Source organism: Acomys russatus, chromosome 4, assembly GCF_903995435.1.
Source record: "Acomys russatus chromosome 4, mAcoRus1.1, whole genome shotgun sequence".
NCBI classification, from domain to species: Eukaryota; Metazoa; Chordata; class Mammalia; order Rodentia; family Muridae; genus Acomys; species Acomys russatus.
The window spans coordinates 860,574-887,030 of NC_067140.1; the positions used below are offsets into that span (position 1 = coordinate 860,574).

At 50.1% G+C, this 26,457-nt stretch overlaps 1 protein-coding gene across 2 annotated transcripts in view; it reads left to right on the forward strand.

Moving 5' to 3' along the window:
* Positions 1-26,457, forward strand: part of Nol4l (nucleolar protein 4 like) — a 119,398-nt gene that overhangs the window by 64,606 nt on the left and 28,335 nt on the right. The window contains exon 1 of one of the 2 annotated variants that reach the window (XM_051143443.1): positions 22,236-22,366. The exons of the other annotated variant lie outside the window; for it this stretch is intronic. The gene's annotated coding sequence lies outside the window, so the exon portion shown is untranslated. Of the gene's footprint in view, positions 1-22,235; positions 22,367-26,457 lie in introns of those variants that run through there. 2 annotated transcript variants of the gene reach the window in all.

Consider the following 26,457-nt stretch of genomic DNA (forward strand, 5'->3'; position numbering starts at 1 on the left):
TATGGACGGACCTATCAGTGTCCGAGTCCCCTTCCAGAGTATGCTCAAGGCACTGACACTGCCTCCTTTCTCTTCATCACAGAATCACCCACTTGCTGCCGTTGACCTTTTCTTACTTTTTCATTCTTTTGTAATTAAACAACACACAGACTCTATAGAAAAACCAGTAACAACAGCAAGCCAAAACACACCCCCTCCAAAACAAAACAAAACAAAACAAAAACAAAAAGACACAAAAGCCAGAGGCCAGAGGCAAAGATTCCATGATCCCCATTCACTTCTACCCATTCCTAGGAGCGCCTTTCTGGCTTTGTATCCCACCTCCCACGCCTGCCACGCCTCCCACCCTCAACCCCCACTTTTTTTTTCACTTTTCTGCTGCTGATTCCCCTATCCTTCACCCCTGTCATCCACTCATTTGCTTATTTAGACATTTATCCATCCCTCCATTCATCTGTCCTTTGTTGTTCTGTGATCCCAGCTCTGGTACAGATGCTAAGGAGGTGGCCTGGGCCATGCCTGTGTGGTCCTACTGTGCCTGCAGGGAGATGTCAGGGACGCATGCTGGTGGGCCCTGCTGTCTCAGACAGGGGGGCTGTTGATTGGATGCCTGCTCTGTGTCTGGTGTGTCATACGTTTGACGCTTTGTCCAAAGACCTTGCAGCCCTGCACATTATTCTCGTGCTCTACATTCAATGGTCAGGGCTCAAGCACTGGCTCAAGGTCGCAGCCACTGAAACAATTAGGAACCGTGTTCTTTCTGTCCTCAGACCTGTCCACCCGGCAGTCTGCCAGCCCTGTCTAACAGAACACTGGCTACACACGGGTGTTTGGGTGGAGAGCAGAGGGCACCAACAGGGTCAAGTGGTGGGTTTGGCCTGGAAACTGAGAGCTGCCTTGAGAAGGTGAATTAGAAACTAGGAAGAGGAAACTGAGTGAGGGTGGGGCCACCAATGGACATCACTCCTGCCTTGTGACTGCCACAGGATCCACAAGAGGTCCATCTGCCTTAGTGTCCCTGTTGTCATGATTGGTTCTGAGATGCAGTGTTTGGACGGGAATCCTACTGTGGATGTCATGTGTGGAAGCAGGGCCACCTTGCCCCTCCCCTGTGCGAAGCTCATTGCATGAAGCAGAGGCTGAACCCTGCTCTGCACTGTCTCCACACCCCCAAATGGTCTGTCCAGAGGGAAGACTGCATCTGCCTCTCCTCCCAGCAGTGCTAATGTCTCCTAATGGCTTTACTGTTCTCACTGCAGTGTGAAGTGGCAGTGAGAACTGCATTGTTCAACCCATTTTGCTAGGGGCACCATCTTACCTCCATTAACCTTTGCCTCCCGCTCCTTCCTTCCTCCTTGGTCCAGAGTATTCTGAGTGTTGGGCGATGCATGGTCAGAACAGACCTACCTCTACTAAGGGTGGAGGTGCCCGCAGGCTCACTTGGGGTATTTAGATGCTTTTTCTTCATTCCCTGGAAAGCAACATCTGGCACTGTTCTCAGTCAGGATTCTAGACCCTCTCACACCCACCCCCTTCATCCTGGGTGGAGGCTTTCAGCAGATCCAACGCGCACATGCTGTGTGGCTTTGGCCAAGGCATTTCACTTCTCTGTTCTCCATTTTTTTCACTAGTTACTTGAAGGTCAGAAGAATACACTTTCTTCATATTTTAAAAAAAGTTTTATTTTTTATGTATTCAGTATTCTGCCTGTATGTATGCCTACACACCAGAAGAGGGCACAAGATCACATTATAGATGGTTGTGAGCCATCATGCAGTTGCTGGAAATTGAACTCAGGACCTTTAGAAAGAGCAGCCAGTGCTCTTACCCTCTGAGCCATCTCTCCAGCCTCTTCATAGTTATTTTTCTAAGATACTGTTTTTAATTGTGTGTCTGTGCACATGCATGCTGGTGCCTGGGCGGCCAGAGACATGGGGCCCCTTGGAATTGGCTGCGAGGCACCTGCTGAGAAACAAACGTGGGTCCTGTGCAAGAGCAGCGTGTGTTCTTGACTACTGAGCTTTCTCTAGCCTCCCTTTTTATTTATATCTTTTGTTTATTTTGTGTGTAGGTGGGGTGGGGATCATTGTGTCCACAGCATGAGTGTGGAGGTCACAGGGCACCTTCAGGACGTGGCTTTCTCCTTCTACCATGTAGCTCCTTGGATTGAACTCAGGCTGTCAGGCTTGGCAGCGGCTACATCTCACCACCCCCACTTATAAGGGAGCCAAGTGATATAAAACACAGCAAGCACTGGGCTGGGCACGTTAGAAACACTTTCCAAAACTGTTTATTTCTCATTTGCAGTCCTGGGGATGGAATCTAGGGGCTCCAGCATGCCAAGCAGGGTCTTTATCACTGAGCCACCTCGCCATCCGTCCCCCTGTCCCCTCAGCCACCACACTCACTTACATGCGGGCTAGGCTGCAGCTCAAATAGTACTCTAACAAAGTGCTTTCCTAGCATGCATGAAGTCCTGGGTTCAATCCTCAGCACTACAGTAATCGGCACAGTGACCTCCACCTGCAGTCCAGCACTAGGGAAGGAGCCCTGATGTTCAAGGTCATCATCAGCTACATAGTAAGTTCAAGGCTAGCTGGTCCTCTGCTCAAAGAACCCAAGAAAATGGGAGACTAAAACCAACAAAAAGGGAGGGGAGATGGAGGCTGTGGCAGATACATATCACATTTAAACAACTTTTAAGTGTGTTAAGTGGCCTCAACATGCTCATATCACCAACTGTCTATTCTCACAGGTGAGAAAGGGATGGGGGTGGGGCAGAGGATAACCTCAGATGTCATTCCTCAGCGGTTACCGGCCACTATCACCGCCTTTTTTTTTTTTAAGACAGGGTCCCTCACTGGCTTGGGGCTGGCTGAGTAAGCTAGGCTGGTGGTCAGAAAGCCCAGCCTGTCTCTGCCTCCCTGCTAATGCAGCTGTAAACGTGCACTTCCACATTGAACTCTCTCACAGAGGCTGTGCTGAGTACTGTCCTGATTGAGCCCCCTCCTCAGCTCTATTCCAGGGTTTTCCCATCGCTTCTTACAAAGCCCTCTGCCCAAAAAAGAGCCATGCAGTGTCTCTCCTTTGTTCTACTTTCTGTCTCTGTAATTTTGCCTACTGCAGGTCCCTCATAGGTGTGGCCTCAGGCAGTGCCGTCCTGCTTTGCCTGGCTGCTTTGACGTATTACAATATCTTTAGGCTCCTTCAAGTCAAAGACTGTGTCAGAACTTCATCCTTTGACAGCTGAGAAAATCTCTTTGTATGGGAGTGTTATTTCCTTCATCTGTGTCCACTGATAGACATTTGAGCTGCTAGTACTTTTTAGCACATGACTAACATTTACATTTTTATTTTCATTTATTATTATTATATTATTATTTGTGTGTGTGTGTGCGCGCGCGTGCGCATGTGTACACACACACTTGTGCCTGTGCCTGCACATTTGTATGTGCACCATGATAGCCAGTGCTCACAGTGGCCAGAAGAGGGCATCAGATCCCCTGGAACTAGAGTTAAGTGCTAGGAGTCAAATCCAGGTCTGCTGCAGGAACAGCCAGTGCTCTAACCTGCTGAGCTATCATCTCTCCAGCCCCACAACCATATGACTTTTTAATCACCTTTTGAAGCTGAGAGGCATGAAAGCAGGACACTTTCTTTTCTCTGAGTCCGTCCTCTTTTTTACCTCATAAACTTTTTCAACTTTGTCTTTGATGAGAATAATCCAAGAAAATGGCAGACCCCAAAGGAGAATCATGGTCCTGGGGTCACAGTGAGTTGATTGTGCCTGGCTTCTAGGTGTTGCCCTGGGCAGAGAGGGGTCGGAGCTCGCAGGCGATGACGCCCTCCCGCCTTTCCTCCACAGGTCAGGCCTGTTTTATTTTAGAGGAATAGCAGAATGGGAAAGTGATCGTGTCTCCTGCTACAGTTCAGTGTGTGTAGACTTTGGTAGTTTTTGTTGTTGTTTTTGTTTTTTAAGTTAAGATTTATTTTTATTTTATGTGCATGACCATCTTCCTATATGTATGTCTGTGCACCATGTGCATGCAGTACCTATGGAGACCAGAAGAGGGCACCACATCTCCCAGAACTGGAGTTAAGGATGGTTGTTAGCTCCCATGTGGGTGCTGGGAACTGGGCCCAGGCCCTCTGCAAGAGCAAGTGCTTTTAAGGGCTAAGCTATGTCTCAAAGTTGTGGGTGTGACTCCTTAAGGCGGAGTCTCTATAAAGTAGAATTAGAACATCTAAGCCAGTGGAGTAAAATCAACAAAAGTTGCTTAGTTGGGCTGAAGAGATGGCTCAGCAGTTAAGAACACTGACTGCTCTTTCAGCGGATTAGGGGTTCAATTCCCAGCACCCACATGGCAGCTCACAACTGTGAGATCTGATACCCTCACACAGATATACATGTAGGCAAAACACCAATGCACATAAATAAATTATCAAGAAAAAAAAGTTGCAGGGCGGGAGAGATGGCTCAGAGGTTAAGAGCAGTCACTGCTCTTCCTGGGGTCCTGAGTTCAATTCCCAGCAACCCCTGGGTGGCTCACAACCATCTGTAATGTGATCTAGTGCCCTCTTCTGGTGTGCAGGCATGCAAGCATGCAGGCAGAGCACTGTATACATAATAAATAAATATTTTTTAAAAAAGAAGAAAAAGAGCTGCTCAGCCTAGTCACAAGTGGGGTCAATGAAGAGCAAGAAGACATATAAACAGAAAGCATGGAGACCAGGACTTCCGCTGGGGCTGCATAGAGAGGGTGCCTGGTGCCCACAGCCCTGGGCTGAGTCCTTAGTGCCCCCATAAAACACCAGCAAGTCTATCCGGAACAAGATCATACACACCAGTAAATTACAATAAGTGTGAGTGGGTTAAATTCCACTACAGAGGCAAGAAGGCTCAGATGGGCCTTTAAAAAAAAAAAAAAAGCAAAGTCCAATCATTTGGTATTTCCATGATATATGTATTAATGGTACAGAAAGGAAAAACGAAAGCTAGAGCAAGAGGGTGTTGCTATTATGCCAAGCAAACAAATGTTAATGGTTGGAAAGTGCCATGTGTCAGTGCTGAAAGGCAACTTTCCTGGGGATGATCAGAACCCTTCTCCTCTGCTGGCCCTTGGGTGGGGAGGTTAGAGGCTGTGAGACAGCATCTTTGTGCTGTGGTACTCAGTCTAGCTTTGCCTTTCTTAGTCTCTGACCACATTTGTTTTTCATAAGTCAGTGACTTTAAAATGCCATTGTCTGCATCCGAGCAGTGCAGATGGACCTGGAGGCACTCACAGCCATGTGGCGCCTTGGCCAGGCTACCCTCACTCTCTTCCCTGGGCTCATTCGTGCTGGGGCGGGGGGGGGGGGGGGCATGTCCCTCACCTCTCACCTCTAGACATTGGCTATTCCTGCTGGCTTCCTTTCTTGCCCCACCCCTTATCTCCCAATGGCTTCTGGGATTGCCCCCTTGTCCCCTGTCATGTAATGAAGCCAAGAGGCTTTGGCTTGCTGCTTGGGGAGACCCAGAACAGCAGTAGCTATATTTTCAGTAGACTCTCCTGCCTCAGTAAATCTCTGGTTCTGGAGGAGGGTTTTGAGCTGCAGGGAGAAAAAAGGAAGAAAAAAAAAAAAAAAAAAAAAAAAAAGCAACTGAAATACTGGCCTTGGCCAAGGCTGCTGCCTGGATTTCTCCAGGCGAGTGTGGTCCTTGGATCATTTCCACCATGGGTGACGTGCTGACAGGGTCTGCTTGTGACCCCCAGGGCAGCTTGCCCTCAGAAATGCTCTCTTCCTCTCTAGAGGCCTTTTATCTTTTCCATGTTTTTGTTTATTTGTATTCATTTTTAATTTTATCAGAAGAAATTTTTAAAAAATCATGTAGAAACAGTAGACTCTGTCCCAGCCTTCCTGCATCAGCCTCTTTTCTTTCCCTCGTTTCTAAGTAATGGGTTTATAGTTCTAGCACTTGTTTCGTTTTTTTTTTTTTTTTTTTTTTTTTTTTTCCCCCTTTCTTTCTTTAATTTGGGCTTTTCCTGTCATTGTTAAGAATTTCTTGCTGTGGGAGACAAGGTTTGGAACCCTTACACTCTCTTGTAAGCACACTCATTAGATTCTCCTCCATTTCTTAGTACACTCATGTCTCTCTATTCAGATAAATCACTATTCATTATTTACATTACTACTGTGCAAGTAGTATTTGTGGCTGACCCAATTAGCGTGCTGTGATTGCATTTGCTTCCCTTGGATTTCCCCAGAGTTGGCCACTGCCTCTTGGCCTCATCCTGGGCCCTGCACCTTTTGGTCTTTTTCTGAGTGTGCTTGCCATTTTTGTTTTTATGGGCTCAGATTCCTTCTCCTTTTTCTTCTTCCCTTCTTTCTTTCTTCAATACCATGTGCTTTGGAGTCTCAAGAAAGCCAACCACACCAGCCCTGTGTTTGCTTTTAGTACTTTCAGTCTTATAGCAGATAGTGTTTGAGAAGAGTTTTAGATTTACAGAAAAGCTGAGAGAAGAGGGTCCTCACCTTTCCCTGCACCCGGTCAGCAGATTCAGCTGGGAGCAGCGTGTTAGAGTGGCCAGGCCTCTGGAGCTGGCACGCTGCTACCTGAAGTCAGTGCTTAGTTACACTCCCCACGCCCTCGCTCACCAGCTCCTTCCACCCAGGGTGCATTATTACGCTGAGCTGTCCTGTGTTTTGCGACTCCCATGGGCTGTGCCACTCTCTGGATTTTCCTGGGTTGTGATGGCCTTGACAGTTGGGATGAGTGCTGGTCATGTGTTTTGTGGGATTTGGTTTTTCTCTGACGTCTTTCTCAATATAAACGGTAATGTTTACAGTCATTCCAAGAAAGGACACAGGCCCAGAGCTGTGCTTTTGTCACATCACACATCAGCTTCTGATCATCAACAAGATTTGTCTGATGTTGGCCTTGATGGCTCCTGGCTGAAGCAGTGTCTCCCAGGTCTAGTCCCTAGAGGTGTCCTATCTGTTCTTGAGGAGAGACAGTGAAGGGGCTACAAGAGCTGTGGCTACCCACGCAGTGCTGCCTTCTGCCTTTTCGTCTCTCTCAGTATGGCTACCTGGCTGCTTACTTCATACTCTGTTTGCAGTGCTCCTCCACTTGTTAGTCAAGTTTGTTCCAATTTGAGCCACTGGGAATCCTTCCTTTAGCTCCTGCACCCTTGCCATGTGTCCCCCATGGGTCTGCTTTCTTTGTTTGGTTTGGTTTGGACTCTGGTTATTTTTGGTTTGTCATGAGTCCCTGGTGCCACAGTACCCCAACTCATCTCATCTTTCCTGCCCCAGCTCCAGAACCAGCCATTTTTCCAGAAAGCCTGCTTCCTCCTCTTGGAGAGTTATCCTAAAAATAAAATTGAGATATTAAGTGTTCTTGCTGTTGGAATGTCTTCTCTTTCAGACTCCCTAAGTGGCCAGAGACAAACATGTTTCCATTTTCATTTAAAAAATGTTTACTGCATTACTTATTTATTTTATGTGTGCATGTACACCTGGGTACATGTGTGCAACAGTGTGTGTGTTGATCAGGGGACAGCTTTTGGGATCTGTCAGTTCTCTCCTTCCACGGCGGGTTCTGGGATTGAACTCAGGTCATCAGAGTTGACAGCAAGTACCTTACCCCACAGGCTCTTATTTTCATTTTATAATATTAGATCTTTGTCCATTAAGAGCTTAACCCTTTTTTTCTTAGCATCTTGTCTTAAATAACCTAGTTAGGGGCTGAGGATATGGCTCAGTTATAGAACACTTGCTCAGCACACATGACACAAGAGGTTTCGTTCCCAGTGCCACAGAATGAAGGAGGAACCTATGTCCCCACAGCCTTGAGACTACCTTTATACTTTACCAGAATTTTGTCCAGAAAGAATCTATTTGTGTGTAGTCCACTGGCCTTTGCCTGTTCCTACACCACATTATATTAAATGTTAAGACTTTATGAGCTGGGCGGTGGTGGCACACACCTTTAATCCCAGCACTTGGGAGGCAGAGGCAGGTGGATCTCTGTGAGTTAGAGGCCAGTCTGGTCTACACAGAGAAACCCTGTCTCAAAAAACCAAAATAAATAAATAAATAAATACTCTATAATTCTCACAGGCATGGATGCTTTCTTGCTGATTTTCCTTTTCAAAGTTTTTCTGACTTGAAAAAAAAGGTTATTTGTGGGGAGGGAATGCTTCTTTAGTGTGTCTTCTGCTTGTTGGTGGCACCCGCCTGGCTTGACTGCATGAGAACTAAGACTGAGTGCTTGGCTCCAAGCCTCTTGTTCACTCAACAGCCTGCTGGAGTCTGAGGTTTGCCAGTACGTCAGCTAGTACCCGATCATCCTGAAGATGGGTTCTTCATGATTGGCAGTTTTCTTTTCTTTCTTTCTTTCTTTCTTTCTTTCTTTCTTTCTTTCTTTCTTTTTTTTTTTTTTCAAGACAGAGTTTCTCTGTGTAGCGTTTGCTGTCCTAGACTCTCTTTGTAGACCAGGCTGGCCTCGAACTCACAGCGATCCACCTGCCTCTGCCTCCTAAGTGCTGGGATTAAAGGTGTGCACCACCACACCTGGCTTTTCTTTTGGTTTTTAAAAAAGATTTGTTTTTATTTTATGTGTATGGGCAGTTGCCTGTGTGTGTATCAGTGCTCACCATGTGTATGCAGTGCCCTTAGAGGCCTGAAGAGGCCACTGGATTCCCCAGAGCTGGAATTGTAGATGGTTGTGAGTAGTCATGTGATGGGAACTTAATCCAGGTCCTCTGTAGGGCCAGCACATGCTCTTAACTACTGAGACATCTCTCCAGCCCCACTGTTGGCATTCTTGACCTCAAGAGGAAGTTACTTCTGAGAGCAAGACAGAAGAAAGGGTGGGAATCTCTCTGTCAAATGTGTTTGGTTGAGAGGCATCATTTTCCTGATTAATATATTATGGCATGTCCTCAAGTGTTTCCTAGGAATTTGGTGTCACTTCCAAATACTCCAAGAGAATGAATGTGCTTCTGATGGGACAGCTTGGGTTTGCAGGGGCCTGGCCCCTTCTATCCTGCAACATCCCTGAAGCTGTGTGTGAAAGAAACAGAAAACAACCAGCAACCCTTTTCTTCCATGGGCTGGATGTTCTGGGCCCAGAAGGGCTGCTGTCTCTGACAGCTCCTCAGGTCCCTTCCCTTGCCCAAGCTGTAAGAATTCCAAGGAGGCCTTTTAAATCTCATTAACCAGGAAAAAAAATTTCTGCAGTGCTTGTAATTTGCTAGTGTACCATGACTCTGTGGGCCATGAACAGAAGTCCTGTGTACAGTCCAATGTACACCTCATCTGTGTCTATGGGAAAGGCAGGATGGAGGCCAGGAGCTGCTAGCTGGGCCCCATAAAGGCAGGGGACCCGCCTGTCGGGCAGCCCAGTAGTTCACCCCAGCTCTATCCCTAAGAACGAAGTGCCCCAGCAGGAAAGGAGGCGTCTTTCCTGGCCTGTGCCAGGAAGGAGCAGTTCAAAATGTTCCAGATGGTCACTGAACTGAAAGCCAACCTTGTGACCTATCACTGAGAGCCAATGGGAATTGGGAATTTATTTTTATAGCATACTGTTTTTGTGCCCTTGTCCTGGTGGGAGAAAACTCCTCATCCCGGTTTTTGGGCATCTCTTCCTTCCACTGATAGTAAGATGTTTGTGGTATCAGGGCTCTTCAGGCCCTAACTGGCTTCTGTCGTCTTTTCTTGAGGGCGAGACCTTCCTGTTAAGGCACGGAAATACAGGCACTGAACATAGTGGCTGTGGCTGTCACAGTCTTGTAAGGCAGCAGATCCTTTCCTTGTGAGGTCCAGGCTGACCTGTCACCCCAGCAAGGAGGAACTCATAAACCTGACTCCAAGGCTTTGTAACCAGACCTGGGGGATGCAGGAGGGTTTCAGCCGCCTCAGCAGCTGATGTCTGGAGATCAATTAGAGATAATGGCTCTGCATGGACCCAGAGAAGCCTTGTCCAAGCTCTTTCCTGGTTGTAGCTGTGTTTACCTCATTAATGGGCTCACTCTCCTTTTGAGGTTGGATTTGTGCTGGCTGCTTTGTTTAATGCAGAGGGACCAGTGTAGACCCTCAGCACGCTGGTAGTTCTGCCACACCCATTCAGATGGAGAGAGAGGCCCCCAGACAACCCCCACTCCCTGTGACTCCACCGCTGTTGTGTGTGCTTCTGAGGAAATCTCTTCCTTGATTCACTCAGAAGTCATTTGTTGCTAATAAGTGCTGAGAGCCACTGGGCACCAGGAATCTGGCAGTAAAGAGCACAGCAAACTTGTCCAGCCTCTGTGCACAGTCTGTGAAGATGACAAATAACTCAGGAAGAGAAAACAGGGAAGAACGAGGCATTTGGAGTAGAGAGTTCAAATGGACTATGACAATATGCTTCTGAGGAAGAGATCTCTGAGGCACTGTAAGCCAAGCCCTGATTGGTGGGAACTAGCCTGCCCTCTGAGCTTTTCTGCAAAGGAGACAGCAGGTACCAAGGCCCTGGTGTAGGACTATAGAGTAAGGGGTAGGGCGTGGGGACAAGACAAGGAAGAGTGGGACAGCCTGCAAAGGCACAGGGCTTGCCAACTGGGCACAGAGTCTGCTGTGTGCCACTTGCTGCCCCTGGGGCAGAGCAGGATCTGATCAGGTATTGGAGCAAATGAGGCTACCCAGTGGCCCCAGTTTTTTGTTGTTGTTGTTTTGTTTGTTTGTTTGTTTGTTATTGATTGATTTTGGTTTTTCGAGACAGGGTTTCTTTGTGTAATATCCCTAGCTGTCCTGGACTCACTTTGTAGACCAGGCTGGCCTCGAACTCACAGAGATCCACCTGCCTCTGCCTCCCGAGTGCTGGGATTAAAGGAGTGGGCCACCACACCCGGCTAGTGCCTCCAGTTTTGAGCATGGCTGCCTCACTTTCCCTTCTGAGGTCTGCAGCTTCCCTGTTCTAAGATGAGTAGTTGGTCTGGGCTGGCTCTCAGCACTTAGCAGACAGCCTGGCTTTCACTGTGGAATCCTTTCCCAAGGGAAATGGGGTGGAGGAGTCCAGGGCGCTGGCAGCTGCCATTAGATAGGAGTGCCCCTGGCAAATCCAGGCAGGCCCAGAACCCACCCTCCTGTCCCTCATCTCTATCACTTTTTTCACCCTCCTGGCTGTTCCCCAGTAATGGGATCTGGGGGGGCCTTAAGCTTTGTGTTGGGGAGAAGGATGCAGTCACCACAACCCCACCCCCACCCCCAAAGAGCATGAGTAACACCACACACCTCACCAGCTTGAGGTCATTTAAAATGACTGTGAGGACAAGATCTTCCTGTTGAGGTGCCTAAATGTAGGCACTAAACACAGTGGCTGTGGCTGTCACAGTACGGTGCCAGGGCTAGAATGCTGCTGAGGAGGTTTGCTGTTGCCCTCCCCAGCCGTATCTGCAAGTTGAGGGGCTGTACACTTGGTTCCCTGACCTCACAACACAGGACAAGCAGAAGTTCTTGGCCCTGAGTGCAAAGTCCACACGCCATATAGTGGGAGCTGGCTTCCTGGCTTCCTGCTTCCTCCCCAGACAGGAGCCCGGCAGAATGCTAGCCACCTGTGTAGCAGCGGGGCTCTTTCATTCCTGAAGCGAGAGGGATGGAGATCCTGCTGTAAGGTCTGCAGTGCTGGCTTGGCATCTAGGCAGCTCTGTTCAATTTTTCGTTATGCTGTGACCATCTTATCCCATCCAAGATGAGAGGGTGGTGGTACAAGGCTAGTTCAGCAAAACAAAAGCTTTCCCAGAAGGCTGCAGAGTCATGCTGCTGCCTCTCTAGGCCAAGCTCTAGATATGTTGCTGCCTCTCTAAGCAAAAGGGAAGCTGCAAAATAGAGAACTTTTATTTTTTTTTTTATTTTGTATAACTGGGAAAGAACGCACATATCCCAGGTAAACTATATTCTGCCACAGGACCTGCTATGGCTTGGGTGCCTTCATCTGAACTTGGCATTGCCTTTGGATGGTACGAGGGTTCTGGCTAGGGCAGGAGAGGAGAGGGAAAAGAAATGGGCCTGGGGCAGGCTGGAGGCAAGGAGAAAGCAGGAACGGCAGAAGTCGGTTGCCTGCTTAGTACAAGAAAACTAAGGCTCCGTTTCAGAGCACCTAAGTAACCCGCATGAAGTCATGTCAATGAAGGTGCGTCCCCAGCATCCTAACACTGTTATTTCCCAAGGCAGGAGAGGAGCAGAGAGAGGAAAAGAGTCATCAGGATAGAGTCAGGCTGAGGTCATCAGGGCTCCAACACCATCCAGGTCTGCTGATCTGCCATGGTCTCTGACCCTAACATGAGCCACACAGAAGGGGCTTGATTTTTGCTGCATTGTGACTGTCATCAATGACTAGAAACTCAGCTGGTGAGGCTTAACATTGCACGGGTTTATTTTTGGCTAAGGAGTCCTACCTTAACAGGGCATGCTGTGCATCCTAGAGACCCAAACCTCAATCCAAACCTCAGCATGCCCCTTGCTTCCAGCTCTGTGGCTATGTTCACTCCATGGCCTCTGCCCACCAGCTTCCTTACTGCTGAGTGACTTGAGTCTCCCAAAGTGTCCAACCTTCCTGTGCATGTGGCACTTAAATTACCACCCTAGCCGGAGTAGGGGGCTGTGGGTTCCAGGGTGCTCTGGGTCTCTAAGGCACAGGACCTTGTTTGGCTCATCGCCATTTTCAAACTCTCAGTGGACACGCGTTGTCCTTACCAACCCATATGCAGATGAGTACGGAGTAGACAATTCACATGGTTTCACACAGTGCCCCCTCCTATCGGCAATATCTAGACCAAGAAACAACGTTATCTATACCACAAAGACCCTTGTGTCCCTCCTAGTCACTGCCACAAGCAGAGCTGACCACTAGCCTTACTTTTAACAGCAACTGAAGCCTCTGCTCCTGCACACGTGCTTGTGAGCATCATATACACACCATCAGTCATCTGTTCCTTTCACTGCTGAGCAGCAACAGGCCACTGTCCTTCTCCTACCTGCTGTGGTGGCAGAAGTCTGGTGGCTTTACAGTGGGGACTCCTGGCAAGAGCATCACTAGGAGCACTCTAGGGTGGGATTGGTTTTATTCTGTTTTAGAGACAGGGTCTCACTGTGTATCCCTGGGCAGCCTAGAACTCACTGTTGAAGGCTCGCCTTGAACTCTGAAATGTACTTGCTCTACCTCTTGAGCACTGGGGCAGAAGGCCCACTGCCATGCCTCATCAAGGTGTGTTCTTCAGGGGCCATCTTCCACACACCCACGGGAGTGGAGGCTGCAGGATGGGTGGCCCTGGTCTCATGGTACAGCCTCTCCCATGTGGCCATGAGAAAAGAGGGAGAAGCCTAGGCATGCGGCTCACTCCATCAGAGTCCCCGGCATGTGGCCTGCATTGGCACCAAGTGAAGCCAAGCCGGAATGAGGGCCATGGTACCCGAGCAAGGCCTAGAAGGCCACTCTGTGTGGCAGGCAGTGAGGACTCGGCTGTTGAAGGGCCTGCCCCACTCCCTGAGCTAGCGCTCTGATAGGGGAGAAGAGGCACAATGCAAAACACGGTCAGCTCCACGTTATATGACAAAACTGACAAGGGCCTGCCTCCAGACAGGTGTCATCTAAGAGCCAGTCTGTCATGTTAGCACTCTTGAGTTTGGCAGAGCCCAGGCTTGGTGGCAGTGGATGGGGCTTTGTTGACAGTCTGCGTCTTCCTACCTAGCAACCCCTCCCCACTGTGTACATCTGTCGGCACAGCTTACATGTCCTCTCAGCAGAGACCTCCTGGATGGGCCACTTCCTTCCTTGCAGCCCTTCAGCTGTCAGGCTCAAATAGGCTGTACCTCCTATGAGCAGTGTCAGATCAAGAAGCCGCATGATCATCTGCTTCGTGTCCCCCTCCCTGCTGGCCTGCAGGTTCCCAGAGACAGGCCTCCTTCTGCATCGCCCCTTCCTGCATTACCAGCACTGCTCATGGTGCCGGGCACAGGTGAGGGGCCTTTGTACATGTTTGTGGAAGGAGGACATCAGAGGCATGGAGGGCTGATCATGCATGAAGAGAGGCAGAAGATGGTGACTCTGTCACAGCAGAGTTCCCAGAGAGGGCCTGAAGATTAGGCCAGTAGGGCTGCACAAGGCCTTGGGTACCAGAACAGGCCGCTGGGAGCTATAGGAGGTTTCATAGTAGGAGAGTGTCAGTACCAGAGGGCATCTGATGGCATTTCAGTTGTTTTTTGTTTTTTGTTTTTTTTCTAGACAAGATTTCTCTGTGTAGCCTTGGCTGTCCTGGACTCGCTTTATAGACCAGGCTGGCCTCAAACTCACAGAGATGGCCTGCCTCTGCCTCCCGAATGCTAGGATTAAAGGCGTGAGCCACCACACCCAGCCTGATGGCATTTTGAAGCAAGGCTCTTGGGAGTTGGAGAGAAGGCTCAGTGTTTTAGAGCACTTGCTGTTCTTGAAGAGGACCTGGGTTCAATTCCCAGCAACCATTCTGTAGCTCATAACTATCCATAACTCCAGTTCTAAGGGAGTTTCCCTCTTCTGGCCTGCTTCGGGCACATACATACACGTAGGCAAAAAACTCATGCTTATAAAATCTTAAAAAAAAAAGAAGGTAATCTTAGAGCAGAGAGTAGTGAAAGAGTAAGTGACCTGTGGCCATGGCTGTAGTGAGCATGTGTCTCCCCAAGGCAGACTTGCTTGGTGCATTCACAAGGGGAAGCCAACAGAGCAGGAGGTGATGACAGGACTGAAGAATGAATGGTTTAATGGAGCCACTCCTCTGCCTCTGTTCTAGAGTGTAAAATGGAGTTGTGTAAAATGGAGACATCTCCTGCCTCCTACTTCTTACCACCTTTGGTTCAGAGAAGAGATACCTTTGAGGAGGAGCCTTTCCCCTGTTCTTCAGGAGAAACTTCCCTCCTTTCCCCACGATGGTGCCGTTCCCAGGGTGTCCCCACACTGATTTATTCCCCACTATGATGTGGGCAGAGAGTTTATGGGGGTTGAGGTGCATGCTGGTCTCATCAGATATTAACTGATCCCTTTAAAAATATTTATTCTTTTTCTCTTATGTGTATGTGTGAGTGCTCACATGAACGTTTGCCCTGTATGTGTGTCTGGTACCTGAGGAGGGAAGGACTGGAATTGGATTTACCGGTGATTGTGAGCCAGCACGTGGGTGCTTTGGAACCACACCTGGGTCCTCTGTAAGAATGGGCCATTGTTCCATCTCTCCAGCGTCTTATCAGATACCTTAGAGCAGCAAGACAGGAAAAGATAGATGAATAGAACAGGTAATTAAAAAACAATGGGACGCCGGGCCGTGGTGGCGCACGCCTTTAATACCAGCGCTAGGAAAGTAGAGGCAGGCGGATCTCTGTGAGTTTGAGGCCAGCTTGGTCTACAAAGCGAGTCCAGGACAGCTAGGGCTACACAGAGAAACCCTGTCTCGAAAAACAAAACAAAAAAACAATGGGACATTTTGTATTTTAAAGATGGAAAGATGGCTCAGTGGTTAAGAGCACTGTCTGTTCTTCCAGAGGTCCTGAGTTCAATTCCCAGCAACCACATGGTGGCTCACAACCATCTGTAATGTTATCTTATGCCCCCTTCTGGCCTGCAGGTGTACATGCAGATAGAACACTCATATACGTAAAGTAAATAAATCTTTTTTTAAAAAAAGATATGATTTCCAACCAATGGATAATGATGAGATAGTTATATTTATGTAGTGGTGCTGAGGATCAAATCAAGGGCAACTAGAAAAGCACTCTGCCAAGTGCTGCCTCTCAACTCTTAGCATGAACAATTTAAGAAAGTATTAGTTCAGTATGGTAGTTCAGGCTTGTAACTCTAGCATTTGGAAGGCTAAGGAATAAGATAGCTATAAATCTCAGGCCAGCCTGGAGTACATAGTATGGACCCAGTCAAAAATAAAAAAATAAGAAAGAAAAAAAATTAAGATAGTTTTTTTTTTGTTTTTTGTTTTGGTTTTTTGAGACAGGGTTTCTCTGTGTTTTTTGTTGTTGTTGTTGTTGTTTTGTTTTTGTTTTTAATTAAGATAGTTTTAAAGGGCTAGGGCTATAGCTCAGCAGTGGGCCACTTCCTTGTCATGTCCATGAGGTACTAAGTCTGATCCATCAACATCAGAGGAGGACAACCAGACATGAAGGCCATGGGAATCCAGCACTCAACAGGCTGAGGCAGGAGGACCAAAAATTCAAGTCCAATCTTGCTATATGGTGAGACTCTGGGGAGGTGGGGGTGAGGAATGAATATGAATCAGACCATTTAGAAAACAAAAGCAAATTTGTGTTTGTCGTATAGCTCAGTTGGTAGAGTGCTTGCCTAGGTGATGGCGCATACCTCTAATGCCAGCACTTGGAAGGAAGAGGCAGGAGGATCTCCGTGAGTTCAAAGCCAACCTGGTATAAAGAGCTAGTTCCAGGACAACTAAGGCTATACAAAGAAACCTTGTCTCAAAAAAAGAAAGAAAGGAAAGACACCCCCCCCCCCAAAAAAAAAACCCACCAGGCAGGCATGATAGCACTATGATCCCAGCACCCAGGAATTAAAGGCAGGAGGATCCAAAGTTTACAGTTATCCTTAGAGCAAAACAGTGAGTTCAAGGCCAGCCTGAGATATATGAGACTATCTCAAAAAAAAAAAAAAAAAATATATATATATATATATATATATATATATATTAAATAAAAAGCAGACTGAGCCTCTATTTCAGTAATTGTGTGGAGATAAGTTTAAAGTAGAGACTTTATGCTGCAAAGACATAGATATTCCAAAAGAGAATTCAGATGAATTATAACAAAACTTATGAATTCATGGGAATCAAAACCTTCACCTTGAAGCTCAACATGGTGGCGCACACCTTTAATCCCAGCACTCGGAAGGCAGAGGCAGGTGAATCGCTGAGCTGGAGGCCAGCCTGGTCTACAAAGCAAGTTCAGGCCGGCCAAGGCTACACAGAGAGACCCTGTCTCGAAAAAACCAAAACAAGCAAAAAACAAAAACAAAAAGACCTCACCTCCAAAGCTGTGAAGAGAAAACTCAACTGCACTTGATGATGTAAGATTGTGAAATTTCCTTTTACAGTCTTATACACACACACACACACACACACACACACACACACACACACACATGTTCATTGAGTGTCCTCTAATGCTCACTGCCTTATTTCCTTGAGATAGGATCTCCCACTAATCCTGGAGCTACCACCCACCAGCTAAACCTGCTTTCTGGTAGAACTCAGGACCACTAGCCTAGAGGTGAATCCACCCACAATGGGCTGGGCCCTCCCCCATCAATCACTAATTAAGAAAATGTCCCACTGGCTTGCCTAAAGCTTTATTTTTACAGAGGCATTTTCTCCATTGAAGATCCCTCCTCTCAGATGATTCTAGCTTGTATTAAGTTGACATAAAATTAGCCAACAGTTCTTTTATCCACTGAGCCATCTCCCCAGTTCTTTATTTTATTTTATTTTTTTAAACAACAAAACCATAGTTTTGGGGGCATGAACACTGTGGTACTGGTGTGTGAAAGTTGAGGACAACTTGTGAATTGTTCTCTCCTCTACCATGTGGACTCAGGGCCTTGAACTCAGGTCATCAAGCTTGAGAAGAAACACTCTTAGCCACTGAGTCACCTTGCCCTCCCTCCACCCATGCACTGTGTGTTCTTATGGACTGTCATGTAGTCCAGGCTGGCCTTGAACTCACCATGTAGGCACTAATGACCTTGAGCTCTGGATCTTCCTGCTTCTGCCTCCTGAGTGCTGGATTATAGAAATGTCCAGTTTATCCAGTGCTAGAGATTGCAGTCCAGACCTTATGCTACCAACTGAGCTATATTCCAGCCTCGGGTTTCTAATTTCAAAGAAGACTTTCTGTCAGGTACTAGGTTGATCAGTACTGACTCAGCACTATCAGGTACTGTCTCAGGACCTGCTTTATAGTTGAGGAACTAGGCATACAGAGGCTGAATTGCCATCATTTGCATGGTGTCAGAGCTTGGACTGGTCCCAGGGGGCTAAATTCCTTTCTCTTTGTTTATTGTGAGGTACTTGGGATGGGAACCTTGTCTCATACTTGCTGAGCCAATGTCTCTCAGAGATCTGTGCTCCAGCCTTCGATGGACCTCTTCTATTTGCCTTCCTGCTACCCCTTTTGTTTCCTTTAAATTCCATTGGCCCCAACCTAGAAACTGAGCTTGCCTCACCTCAGCAGGCCAAGTGAAATCCCCATGTCTCTCAGCTACATACAGGGTCTTAGCCCTGTGTGCCCTGCCATGCTTGTCCCTCCCTCTCCCTCACCCCACCCCCTTGCTGTAACGTTGATCACTGTTGTGCTTCTAGGACCTTTATTCCAGTTGCCTGGAAGGCCTATGCCTCAGAGCCTTCACCCAGTTGTCAGCCTTTGCTGTGTCCAGTCAGGGAGCGTGCTGGTCTACTCCTGAGGGTGCCTGGCATTCCCCTAGCTCAGCTGCTCCTGGCTTCATTCTGTCCTTATTTTCTGCCTTCCCCCCCTACCACCACCTGCACCCTATGTCCAGGGCCCAATCAGAATCCACATGTTGCATTTAGCTGGTATTCATGATATTAACTGGGTTTTGTTTGTCATTTTTATTTGGCTTTTGGGATAGTGTCTTGACACACAGACCAGCATGCTGACCCTAACCCTGTGATGAGGCTTCTGTCCTGCTTCCTGTAACCAGCATTACAGGCATGTGCCGCACGCCCTGCTCATGGGTGGTTAGCATGGTCCAGGACTGTTTGTCTTTGGAGACCCTTCTCTCGGGATTTCTTGACTGTGTGTCCTTTCACTATCAGATTCAGTTATTTTGGGGGGAGGGACCTGTCAGGGGGAATGACCAACATACACACTGTTTTCTACCATCTTCAGAAGGTGCGCTCCATCACGTCAGGTGACCGCCCTTTGGGGGCAGCTGATTTGATGCTGGTTGGGAGGTGAATGCTCCATCGCTGTAGTGGGCAGGTACTCCTTCCCCTCAGTCATTAAGAAGTAATTTGTGGTGACACATGGCTTTTCAAATGCTTTCAGATGTAGTGTCCACTCTGGTTGGACTAAGTTCCTGTCCTTCCTCATATCCCCTGGCCTGGCCTCTGCTTTGGGGTCGTGGTCATAAAAGGCTGCATGTAGGTGCTCCACAGAGCATACGCTTCTACCATCCATTTCCAGGAGCACCCGCTGCTGAACCTGAAGGTGACACAAAGGCTGTGAGGGGCAAAGGCCAGTTTTTTTTTTTTTTTTTCCCTCCCCACATTGGGAGCTGGGAGAATTCTTGGTTTAAAAAACAAAACAAAACAAAACAAAAAAAACTGGGTCATCCCAGACTGTGGCCACTTTTAAGGCCAGAGGGAGTTGACCAGAGGGACAAGGACACTGAAAACCACCATCATAAAGTTCTTTCAGGAGGGGTAGCCTCTGTGGGGACAGGGACTGGAAGGCTCTTGACATTCAGAAGTGCTGCCCAGCCAGCCCAGGTGCCTGGCAGGCCCCTCTGAGTCTGTGGGCCATGGGGCTTAGAGTGTTGTATTGCAAGGATTGTAAACGAGTGCACACCAGCTGCCCTGCCCTCCTGAGTTACACTGTTCTATTAGCCTGAGGAGAGGTGGGTTATCTGGGTTCAGTTTCACCTTTGAACTTCAGCTGCCTTTGGCTTGATATTTCAAGGTCAGATGTCCACCAACACTATGAAATAGTGACTCAGGCCAGGAGGTCAAAGGTCTCAAGAAATGTGTTGGAAAGAGGCAGGAAATCCTGAACCAGAATTATCTCATTCAGAGCAACGAAGGACAGCTCCCATGCTGGAAACGCCCATATTGCCCTAGATAGACTGAACAAAGTTGTGATCCGTGTGAGGACAGCCAAGACCTTAGACTCCCACACTCCAAAGGATGAGAAGTAAAGGTCTAACAGAAAGCAGGAAGAGTGAATCGATGAACTGATTTGAAGACACACTTAATTTCAGGAGTAAAAGGTGCTAATGAGTAACATGCCTAAATCCTTTTAAAAACATGAATTTCGCCGGGCGTGGTGGCGCACGCCTTTAATCCCAGCACTCGGGAGGCAGAGGCAGGCGGATCTCTGTGAGTTCGAGTCCAGCCTGGTCTACAAAGTGAGTCCAGGACAGTCAAGGCTACACAGAGAAACCCTGTCTCCAAAAACCAAAACAAACAAACAAAACCAAACACCAAAAAAACCCCATGAATTTCATATTGACAGTAAAATCTTATAGCATGTGCAGAATGAAGTCTGTGTGCTGTTAATTTGTAATTTCTAATCCATGAACACGGAGCTCCCAACCTGTGGCTGTAATTACAAATCAAACCTGTAGAGGGAGTCTTGTATATCATAGATTGTTCACAAAGCAAAGCTTTCAGAGGAAGAAAGAAAAGGGTTTTTTAAAGAAAAGTTGGAGGGTTAAAGGCAGTCTGTTTCAAAATTGCGAACAATCACGGTGGCTGTCTTGTTTGCTTTCCTCTGCTGGCTCTACTGTGAATGAGTTGTAGCGTAGAGGAATCTGTAGGAATTGTCCTTCCTCCTAGAGGAACCAGGAGGTGGGCTTGTTATTGGGTTTCTTTTTGGGGGCGGGGCATCTCCCCACAGAATTCCACGAACATCTCTATCCCTGTTAAAGCACAAGCTTTATTCAAGGCCCATGTGTTCCAGTCCGGGTTTTGGACTTGGTGGTGGGGAGTTCGGGAGTGGGGGCGGGGATGGGGTGGGGGCGTTTGCCTCTAATCCATTTTTCTCCGTCGAGTCTTTAATTCTGCCGTTTGGAGACGTGCTTGTTAGGTCGCAAGCGAGTCTGAGGTTGCCCGGAGGATCAGGGTACCCCTCCGGACACCTCGCGCGCGGCCCCGTTCTATTTTCTGAAACCAAGGCAGGAGGTCAGTTTGCCCCGAGGAGGACCGCACCTTGAGTCGGTGTGCGTCCTCCTTTTCCTACTGAGTCCCTGCAGACTGTGCGCGCCCAGGTCTGGGCAGCATTCTTGATATTATGCTATGACTTTACAACTGTAGCCAGCGCGCCGTAAGGAGCCGGCACCGTGTGGTCTGCTGGAGCACAATGACCGGTGGAGTGGGGCGGGGGCCCTCAGAGGGAGCTGGGAGCGAGTCGGCGGTGGGCGCTCCTGGTCGCCAGAAGGTTTGGGTCGAACAGGTGAACGCAGCCTGGACACTGGAGCTGGCGGCTAGGCGAAGAGGAGGGGTGCAGGGGCGGGTACAAACTAAGTGGTAGGAAAGAGACAAAGGAAGAGTGAGAGGCGAGATGGTGCAGAATAGAGAGGAGGCGAGGGGAGGAGGCGGCCGGTGAGTAGGGTGCCGAGGAGCTCAAGCTTGAACTTGATGGAGAAAAGGGGGCCCTGAGGTGTGGGCGGGGGCCCCCGACTGAGAGTCGGCCACGTGCCTGGCTTTTCCTTGTCAGAGTCCCACTAAGACCTCTTAGGGCTGAGTCCTCTGGTTCCACAGCCCTGCCCCACGAGCACACGCGTCGACCTGGATTGAGAGACGCGTAGGGTCGAGAGCTATCTGGAAGCCCCATGGCACCAAGAGTTCCCGACGACGCCTGCCTTAGTCACTTTCTTTGGGCCAAGTCTCCCTCTCCTGGCCTGAACGCAGACAGCTTGCAGGGTACGCCCCCACCCCGCCCCAAGACTTGAAGTCCGCAGCCTCTGGCAGCCAGGGGCGAGCCCAGCTCCGGTAGCCTCCTTTTCCCGGGCTGCGAGCCCGGAGGGTTCTTCCTCCAAGCTCTTCTCCCTTAAGAGAGCTCTCTACCCAGGAGCTCATAGCGGCGCGTCCAGAGCACTCTGGTCCCCATACCTGGCCCAGCACCCACCTTCCTCCTCTTCTCCCCCACTCTCCTTTCTCCTCTCCCCCGTGCCTCCTTTTCCTCTTTCCCCCTCCCCCCGTGCCCACTCCTCCCTCTCTCCTTCCCCTCCACCTCCTCCCCCTGCTGCTCCTCCTACTCCCCCTGAGTGCGTCCTCCTGCGCTCCCCTCCCCCAGGCCCCCGCCCCGTGCCCGGTCCCGCCCCCTCTCCCGCCTCCCCGTGCCCGGTGCCCCCCTCCCCCTTCCTCCCGGGCCGCGGCGCCGCCGCTGCTCTCGCCTGGGCCCTCCCCCTGGCCACCCCCGCCCCCGGGCCGGGCAGTGACGCGCCGCGGCCGTGCCAGCCCCTCTCCCCGGGCGGCCGCGGCGGCGGCGGCGGCAGCAGCAGCAAGCAGCAGCAGTAGCAGCAGCACCAGCAGCAGCTGGAGCGGTGGGGCTGTCACCGCCTCCCGCTCGGTTCACTCCCAGAGCTAGATCGCCGGTCCGCACCTCACCACCCGCCCAGGTACGGAGTCCTGGGGGACCCCGCGACTAGGCTGGTCCCGAACCTTCGGCCGCCGCCCCCTCCTCCTGTCCTGCCGCTGGCCGTTGAGCTGCGGTTAGGGGAGCTGGGGGGTTCCGAGGAGGGGGACTCACGGAGAGCTTCCTGAGCGGGACAAGCTGCTGGCCCTGGGTGGAGTGGGCTTGGGTTGGGGGCGGGCTAGAGTACGGGAGAACGGGGAGGGGCGGAGGCTGCGCTCCGGGGCCTGCGGGGCGCCAGAGAGGTGCGCCTAGCTTCAAGTGCCTGGGGCTGAGAGGCGCACCCCACTCCGGGCAGTGCGCGCCGCCAGTCCTGGGGGGCGGTGATTGTGTGCACCGGGCCGCGGTATTGTGCCGCGGCCACGCCGTTTGCAGTGGGCTCCGCACCGCGTCTCCCGGAGGTAGACGTTCTCTGGCGGCGGGGCGGGGGCCAGGCTCGGGTGGCCGCTGCCTCCGGGAGAAAGGAAGTGGTCTGTGTTTGGGGATGTGGGGACGGGAAGCGCAGAGTGGCAGGGAGGGGCTCCTTGCCACGGCGCGGGTAGTTGAGACGCGGTTTGCACAGTTGAGCCCACTTTGGCAGGTTCCTGTCGCTCCACTGAGGGACCGACAGCCCCTCTCGTGTGCACTCTCGGAGAAGCCAGGGTGTGGAGAACCCCTGGTGAAGGCACACAGCGCGCGGGGCCTGCGGGGAGCGCGTGCAAGGGTTAAGGTGGATTTACACCTCCGCCCTCCCGCTGCTCGACGCCCTTCACCTAGGGCTCCCTGGCTGGATACACCGGCAGGCGAGGAGGGGGGTGGGGGTGGGACAGAGAGGGGAGAGTGCAATGTACCTTCTTATTCCAGCCTCTTGGGATCAGAAGTGACCTTACTCTCACTCGGAGCTGCGTTTGCGGGGAGTCCGGCCGCCTCTCTAGGCCGTTCTTCCTGGGGGAAGTTCTCATTAAGCCTCGCTAATTAGCATTATTCCCGGAGAAAGGTTAAGGTTAGACCGTCCTTTTCCTTATCGAAAGCCCCCTCCCTGCCAGTCCCTTCTCCCTCCCCTCTCCCTCAGAGCACAAAAGCACAAAAAGAAAGTGTGAAGAGGAGCAGATCAATGGAGAAGCCACAAACGCATTAATTCAAATGGAACCCTTTCCCCCTCTAAAACATTGATTTTTCTTTCTGTCTGCTCTGAGGGGAGATGAATAACCTCCTGATTTCACCTGAAATGGTGTTTGGACTCTGTGATTTCCCCCTCTTTCTGAGGATTGTGGCCTGAAATAGATTCTCCCTTGAGATAAAGCCCTACTTATCCCAGAATCAGCTGGAAACCCCCTCCCCCCAGTCCACACACCAGTGTTGGGGCCTGGGGAGAGAGTGTTGGTGGTGCTCGCTTTACTCCTGTGGGCAAAGAGCCTGGGATGGTGGAGCCAGGTCCCTTGACCCCTGAAATATGCCTGCTTCTGAGCTGTGGGTTGGTGTCAAGGAAAGGGCCCATTGATGGCCCAGGCCCCAGTGGGTAGCTTAACCCCAGGTTGTAAATTACCCTTTCATTGGAAAGCCATTTGAGCCCAAATGTGTCTTTGAATGCAATCCAGGCTCCACTGCTGGGCCCTCCTATAGAGTAGTCTCAAGGCAGCACCTCCTGCTCTCTGCCTCAATTCAGCACCTTCCTGCCGACCAGTGGCAAACTGCACCCCAGCCTCGCTCCCTACTGAGAAGGCTAGCTTTGAGGAACTTCTTCCCCTGGGCCTCAGCCACCCTGGGGCAATGGGGACCTAGTTCAACCCTGAATTGCTCAAGAACTTTTTAGAGTAGCCTGAGTCCTTTTCTTGGAAGGATAGTCCTGGAGAGGATTAGCTGGGAGTGATTCCCCCTGGCCATCCTTTTGGCTAGAAGAACCCTGCTTGGCCAAGAAACTCAGATCCTCATTGATAGCAGGATCTGGGGCTATCAGTGAGGTCTCGTGGTGAGGAATGCTGGGAAAACAGTCAGTTGCTTTTGCATGGGAACAAAAGCCCATACACTAGTGGGTAGGTGTGGAAAATGCTCAGTCCAGCCAGCCAGGCATCCACTATGGCAAGGACAGTGGAGCATGCACATGGGTATGTGAATACGGTTCTGACAGTCGCAGTGTGGTATGCATGTGGGGGGCGGGGAGGAGAGAAGACTCCAAGTGTGGTGGGTGATTGGCTGGATAGAAGCCTTCCCCTCCCCCTCCCTTCCCCAAGAAGAGTGTGTTTGTATGGTTAGTAAGCAGAGGAGGTCTGTTAGCAAGAAGTAGTGGAATTGTGTGGGCTGTGTCTCAGGAAGACTCACTCCCTCGTTGGGAGGCCTGGTGGGCATTGATGGGTAGAGCATTAACAGCCTTGGAAGCCCCACAGTGCCCAGGAGCTAACTCAGATCACCCTTCTGTTTCTTTCATGGAACCCCATCACAACAGGAGCTTGCTTTGGAGCTTGGGAATTTTCAGTCTCCATTAATAAGTGCCTGATAAGCTGAAGTAGTTAAAGTTGGGGTCAAATGTGGTTCAGCATTTTCTTGGCGTACTCTAAGTGATACTCAGAGTATGCTCACCTTAAGCAGCTCAGGGGCTGAGCACCCTGACCTGCCTGGGCTCACAGGTGACCCAGAAGGCAGGGCCAACACTGGACTGAGAAGCCACCTGCTACGTCCTAGTTCATATGCTAGGGATAGGTTGAGAGCTATGGTTGAAGCAACTGCCCACACTGGTGTTCCTTTCAGCTGCCCCAAAACCTGGGGGCAGTGCAGAGTCGGGGGGTGGGGTGGGGGTCTGGCTGGGAGTTTCTGTGTCCTGCCTGGCTTGGGAGCACCCTTGTACATCACCACCCCCTCCATGGCCTGACACCCACACCCAGGGCTCCAGACCTGGCACTGAATTCTCCGTAAATCCTCCTCCTTTTCTTTCTCAAGTGAGTGGTAGAGATAGAGTTACAGCTCTGAGGAAAGACCTGGAAAATATTGTAGGAGGCACGCCCCAGAATTCCAAGTCCTGTAAGATGCAAATGGCTCAGCTTGAGAGGCACCAGGAACCCAGTTCCAGAGAAGTTGACCCCAGTTGTAAAATAATCAGGTTACTGATAGCACCTGCCTGTGGTTACAGCCCTGGATACAGGCCTGCTTCCACTTTCCTCAGCATGTCTCCCGAATTCCCCTCCTCTGGGCTGCGTACTGGTTGGTGCTGCAGAGGCCTGCAGAGGAGGAAAAGCCTGGGCTGAAGGTAGGAGGCTCAAGGCTTTGGTCAGCTCCCCTCTGTCTGCGGGTGTGTCCTAAGGGCTGACTGGGTTCTACCCACCCTGCCCAGCCAAGACAAGAATTCCCATTTTCGGAAGGTTAGTTGGTGCCACTGCCCTGTGACCCATGATGGCACAAGCACTATGGTCTTATGAACATTTATTGCCAGGTGGGCAAGGCCACGGGCTGGGCTTCGGGATGTAAAGGGCAAAGGCTGGGAGGAGCTAGCCTCAGCTGCCTGGTCAGGCACACAGAGTCTCAGGAGAGAGAATTTAGAAGCATGGCTTGCACACTTTCATTTTCAAATGAGTATCTCATTGAAGTTACTTAACAGAGAGAACAATTAGTAGCTCAAATCCTCCTGCGATTTAAGAAGGGAGCTAGAAGAAGTAACTTACTTGTGACCTCTTGAGGGAGCAGGGGCGTGCCTGGGGTCCTAGGCAGGCCTTAGGCTTCACCACTCCTGCCCTGGGCTGGCTGCCTCTCTTCTTCTCCCCTCCCTCCCACAGGTCCCTCTGGACTTGGGTGATGGGTCTGAACTGTGTGCTCTGGTAATTGCCTGTGTAATTGCCCGCCTTGCCAGCCTCAGCTCCGGGGTTAGCAGAGACATTGAGTCTGCTCCTCTGCAGGGGCTGCCCTTGCCCCGTGGACACCAGGCTCTGCTGGTAGCAGGGCTGTCTCCAGGTCAGCTCTTCAAGTGTGCATGTTGAAGGGAATTGTACCAGTTGGCTACCTTGCTACAGCTTACTCAGTTCTGAGAAATTGAGGTTAATAGGCTTGATTTCTCACTTTAAAAAAATATGTGTAATAATATAAATGTATATGTACAAAAATAAAATAATT